The 5,410-nt window shown below is 20.5% G+C and overlaps 9 non-coding genes across 9 annotated transcripts; 2 read left to right on the top strand and 7 right to left on the bottom strand.

Moving 5' to 3' along the window:
* Nucleotides 1-34: 34 nt before the first annotated feature.
* PVVCY_API_0100510 lies at nt 35-107 on the bottom strand. The gene has a single exon. It is a non-coding gene; the product is annotated as a tRNA-Thr (tRNA).
* A 296-nt stretch (nt 108-403) lies between these two features.
* Nucleotides 404-475, bottom strand: PVVCY_API_0100500. The gene has a single exon. It is a non-coding gene (tRNA).
* Nucleotides 476-532: 57 nt separating this feature from the next.
* PVVCY_API_0100490 lies at nt 533-603 on the bottom strand. The gene has a single exon. It is a non-coding gene; the product is annotated as a tRNA-Ile (tRNA).
* Nucleotides 604-2,222: 1,619 nt separating this feature from the next.
* PVVCY_API_0100480 lies at nt 2,223-2,293 on the bottom strand. Its single transcript has one exon. It is a non-coding gene (tRNA).
* Nucleotides 2,294-2,322: 29 nt separating this feature from the next.
* PVVCY_API_0100470 lies at nt 2,323-2,394 on the top strand. Its single transcript has one exon. It is a non-coding gene; the product is annotated as a tRNA-Asn (tRNA).
* Nucleotides 2,395-2,405: 11 nt separating this feature from the next.
* PVVCY_API_0100460 lies at nt 2,406-2,483 on the bottom strand. The gene has a single exon. It is a non-coding gene (tRNA).
* A 7-nt stretch (nt 2,484-2,490) lies between these two features.
* On the bottom strand, nt 2,491-2,562 carry PVVCY_API_0100450. The gene has a single exon. It is a non-coding gene (tRNA).
* Nucleotides 2,563-2,565: 3 nt separating this feature from the next.
* On the bottom strand, nt 2,566-2,637 carry PVVCY_API_0100440. Its single transcript has one exon. It is a non-coding gene; the product is annotated as a tRNA-Val (tRNA).
* A 77-nt stretch (nt 2,638-2,714) lies between these two features.
* On the top strand, nt 2,715-2,788 carry PVVCY_API_0100430. The gene has a single exon. It is a non-coding gene (tRNA).
* The last annotated feature ends 2,622 nt before the right edge of the window (nt 2,789-5,410 follow it).

Below are 5,410 nucleotides of genomic sequence, written 5' to 3'. Positions count from 1 at the left end.
TTTATCATAATAATTTTATATTATAAAACATGTAAGTTAATGATGAGATTTGAACTCACAATCTACTGATTACAAATCAGTTGCTTTACCAATTAAGCCACTTTAACAAATATAATATTTATAATTAAATATTCAACTTATTAGGAATTATATACTAAATATATTACTATAAATATATATTAATTCTATAAAATAATTTTTCTAATTATTGTTTTATTCATTTATATGATTAGAATATTATTTTTAATTAAATTTTCTTATTTATATTATTCTGTTATTAAAAATATTTTATATAAATTATAAATTAATTTATTTTATATAAATGATAAACTAAATTTTATTAATCACTTTCAGATTATAAATTAAACTAACTTTTATTATTATAAATTTTGATAAATATAATTAAACTTGAAAAGAATTGAACTTTTATTTTATAATTCGTACTTATATATTTTATCCATTAAATTACAAGTTTATTATATTATAAATAATTAATTCCTTATTTAATTTTATATTTTTTAAATAAGTATTTTAGGTTATTTTAGAATTGAACTAAAGTCTTACCCTTATCAAGAGTATGTTTTACCATTAAACTAAAAACCTTTATATATAAAATATAAAAATAATATTTAACTAAATTTATATTAATGTGTATTAATATTATTTTTGTCTATAAAAATTATATAATTATAATTACTTTTATATATAAATATTATTTTTAAATAAATAAATCAACCATATTTATATTATTATCCAGCCGCACCTTCCAGTACGGCTACCTTGTTACGACTTCATCTAAATTATATAATTATATATTATTATTTTACAATAATTTTTATATAATATAATATTTTCCAGATGTGACGGGCGGTGTGTACAAAGCTTAAGAACTTATTCACCGCTACATTTCTTATTAGCGATTACTAGTGATTCCATCCTCATATAAATGAGTTTCAATTTATAATCAGAACTATAAATATATTTAATATATTATATTTTCATATAATAAAATATTGTTATATTTTATGTAACACGTGAGCAGCCCAAAATATAAGGAGCATAATGACTTGACGTAATCTTTTTTATATATTTAATAAATATATTATAAAAATTTATTTTATAAAAGGTTACGTTCGTTATAATACTTAAATTAATACTTCACAGCACGAACTGACGACAGCCATGCACTACCTATATATTTTATTAAAATATTAATTACTTAATATTAAAAATATTGTTAAATTTTGGTAAGGTTTATCGTGTTGCATCGAATTAAGCCACATGTTCCACCACTTGTATAAGCTCCCGTCAATTCCTTTGAATTTCGTTCTTGCGAATATACTACTCAGGCGGAATATTTATTACGTTAGTTATTATATTTATATTAATATATAAATATAAAATATTCATAGTTTACAGCTAAGACTACTAGGGTATCTAATCCTATTTGCTACCTTAGCTTTCGTTTATAAGTGTCAGTTATTATATAGTATTATGCTTTCGCCTTTGGTATTCTTTTTTGTATAATTGCATTTCACTACTTCTCAAAAAATTCTTAATACTTTTATAATACTCTTATTATATTATTATTTATTTTTTATTTAAATTTAAATTAAATATTTTAAAATAAAATTAATATAAAACCTTAAAACGCTTTACGCCAAATAAAGTGAATAACGCTTGTATTTTCTGTATTACCGCTGCTGCTGGCACAGAAATTAGCAAATACTAATGTTTTATTTTTATCAATATTTAAAAATAAAATATAAAGTTTACAATATAAAAATATACTGTCATCCTTTAAGAAATATTACTTTATCAAGCTTACGCTTATTGTAAAATATTCCTCACTGCTGATTTAAAAAAAATTTAGGCTTTATTTCAATCCTAATGTGATTGTACGTTCTTTAAAACCAATTTTTGATCATAACCTTGGTAGGCTTTTATTTTACCAACTAGTTAATCAAATATAAATTTTATTTTAAACAATAATTATTTTTAATATAGTACAATTATATAAATAAATGCGCTTATAGATTATTATATAATATTATAATCTATTTAAAATTAAAAATTTATATATCCTCACCTATTCACTATGATATAATCATAAATTTGCATGTGTAATGTATATTTCTAGCGTTCATTCTGAGCTAGGATCAAACTCGCAATATAATTATATATTATTTTAAAATTAATAACATTTATAGATTTTATAATAATGGAAATAAGTAGAATTGAACTACTATCTTTATTATGCAAAAATAAGATTTTACCATTAAACTATATTCCCTATTATATATATATAATATAATATTATTATTCTTAATAGCTTAGTGGTTAAAGCATTCGGCTGTTAACCGAAAGATACTAGTTCAACTCTAGTTTAAGAAGTATATTATAAATATGAATAAAGAGATTCGAACTCTTATTATAAAAACTAAATTCTAAATTTAGTGCGTTTACCTTTTCGCCATATTCATTGTTATTTAAATCTAGTAAGATTTGAACTTACATATAAAACTTAGAAGGTTTTTATTTTATCCATTAAATTATAGATTTAATTAAGTAATATTGGAATCGAACCAATGATCTTCTGTATGTAAAGCAGAAACTTTACCTCTAAGTTAATTACTTATAATTTTATATATTATAATATAATAAATTTATAAATAGATATTAATTATAAAATTAAAATTTATTTAATTATATATAGCGAAATAGAGCATAAGGAAAGTTCGTCGGATTCATGCTCCGAAGGTAATCGGTTCAATTCCGTTTTTCGCTTATATTAAAAACATTAATTTATAATTTATATAGTTAAATATATAATTAAATATATATAATAAATTTAAAAGGATGTCTATTATTTTTATTATTGAAGAAAGACGTTAAATATATTAACGAAATTTTTATAATTATAAAAAATTAAATATATTTAAAATTTTTTATTATTAAAATTATAAAAGTATCTGAATAAAAATTTATTTTTATATAAATATTTAAAAAAAACTTAAGGAACTGAATCATCTTAGTACTTAAAGGAATATAAAGTAATAACGATTTTCATAGTAGTGGCGAACGAACTGAAATATTTAAAACATTATATATGTAAAATTTTAATTAAGTAATATAAAAATATATTTTATATGAATAATATAAAAATATAATTAAGGATTATCTTATAAAATTTAATATAATAAAAGTTGATAGTGAATAGTACCGTGAGGGAAAGATGAAAAGAATTTTGAAAAAATAGTGAAAAGAACCTGAATTTTAAATTTAATAAATGATAATAAAATTTAATATAATTTTATTATTTTCTTGTTGAAGAAAGAATTAGCAAGTTATAATAAGTAGTATAATTATTAGGTTAAATATTTATAAATGAAGCCAAAGTATACTCGAGTTTATTATATAATATAATAAGCATTTACTATATTATTTATTATAGACCCGAAATCAAATGATCTAATTATATTTAAAATAAGATTTAAATAAAATTAAATTGTAGTTTGAATTGGTTACTGTTGCAAAAGTATCAAATAAAGTATAATTAGAGGTGAAATGCCAATCGAATTTGAAGATAGCTGGTTCTCTTTGAAATATATGTAAGTATAGTGTTTATATATAAATAAATGTAAAACTCTTTTTTTATTAAATTAATTTATATAATTAATATTAATGAAAATAATTTAAGAATTTTATTTAATAAAATATATATATAATCAGAAAATAAAGGATAAGCTTTATTTTCAAAAGGGGAACAGCCCGAATTATAAATTAAGATTTTTAAATATTAGTTAAGTTTTTAAAAGAATATAAAATTATTTAAATAATTAAAAAGTAAATTTAGAAGCAGTTATCTTTTAAAGAGTGCGTAAAAGCTCATTAATTTAGTAATTTTAGTTCAAAAATAATCGAAAATAAATTAATTATCGATATTATAAAATTTAATATTAATAAAAATTAAATTGGTAAAAGAGCGTTTTGAATATAAATTATTTATATGAAAATTAAAATAATTAAATCAAAAGTGATAATGCTAATTTGAGTAATGTAAATATTGGTAAAAATCCAATACTTCTATAATTTAAGGGTTCCTATTTATTATTATTTTAAATAGGGTTAGTCGAATCTTAAGATGAGATGAAATGTGTAATCGATAGGTAATAAGTTAATATTCTTATACTATATAATAATATTATATTGTAAAACTGATATAATATATTTATATATTATATTATATAAAAATTATTTATATATATATATTATTATATATTCGTACCGTAAACTGACACTAGTAAATGTATATAAATTATTAAGAAGTTGAGATAATTTTTTTTAAGGAACTCGGCAAATTTATCTTGTAACTTAGGGAGAAAAGATACTTATTTAGTTGAAAATAAAAAATTTAAGCGACTGTTTAACAAAAACACAAATCTTTGCTAAATCGAAAGATGATGTATAAAGATTGACATCTGCCCAGTGCTATTATGTAAAAATAATATTTATAATTTTAAATTATAATATATATATAAGCTATAGTAAACGGCGGCTGTATCTATAACGGTCCAAAGGTAGCGAAATTCCTTGTCGGGTAAGTTCCGACCTGCATGAAAGATGTAACGACTTAAATGCTGTCTTAAAAAAAATCTTAATGAAATAAAATTATCTGTGAAGATGCAGATTTCTTATATTAGGACAGAAAGACCCTATGAAGCTTTACTATTAATAGATATTGAAAATATATATATATAACATAGAATAAATGGGAAATTATGATATTATTTTTTTGGAAATAATGTAATTATAAATGAAATACCATTTTATATATATATAAATTCTTATAAAATTTTTATAACAAAATTTTTAACAATATTTATAAGATAGTTTGACTGGGGCGGTCTCCTCCTATATAAAAACGGAGGTGTACAATGTTATATTTATTATATAAAGATAAATATATAATTAACTGTAAAATTTACAAATTAAACAGAGATTAATGTCGGTCTTAATGATCCGATAATTATTTAATAATAAGATTATCGCTTAACGGATAAAAGTTACTCTAGGGATAACAGGCTAATCTTTTCCGAGAGTCCATATTGACGAAAAGGTTTGGCACCTCGATGTCGGCTTATCGCATCCTAAGGCAGTAGTATGTTTTAAGGGTAAGTCTGTTCGCCTATTAAAGCGATACGTGAGCTGGGTTCAGAACGTCGTGAGACAGTTCGGTCCATATCTAATATAAGTGTTAGAATATTGAGATTATTTTTTCTAGTACGAGAGGATCGAAAAAATTATACCAATGATATATCAATTATTATATATTGTAATGTTGAGTAGTTAAGTATAAAATTTTAATTGTTGAAGTAATATAAATAAGAAAATTTAATTAAAAATAATA

Source organism: Plasmodium vinckei, assembly GCF_900681995.1.
Source record: "Plasmodium vinckei vinckei genome assembly, organelle: plastid:apicoplast".
In the NCBI taxonomy this organism is placed as follows: domain Eukaryota; phylum Apicomplexa; class Aconoidasida; order Haemosporida; family Plasmodiidae; genus Plasmodium; species Plasmodium vinckei.
The sequence above is the reverse complement of the archived record's forward strand: the minus strand, read 5'-3'. Positions and strand labels throughout refer to the sequence as shown.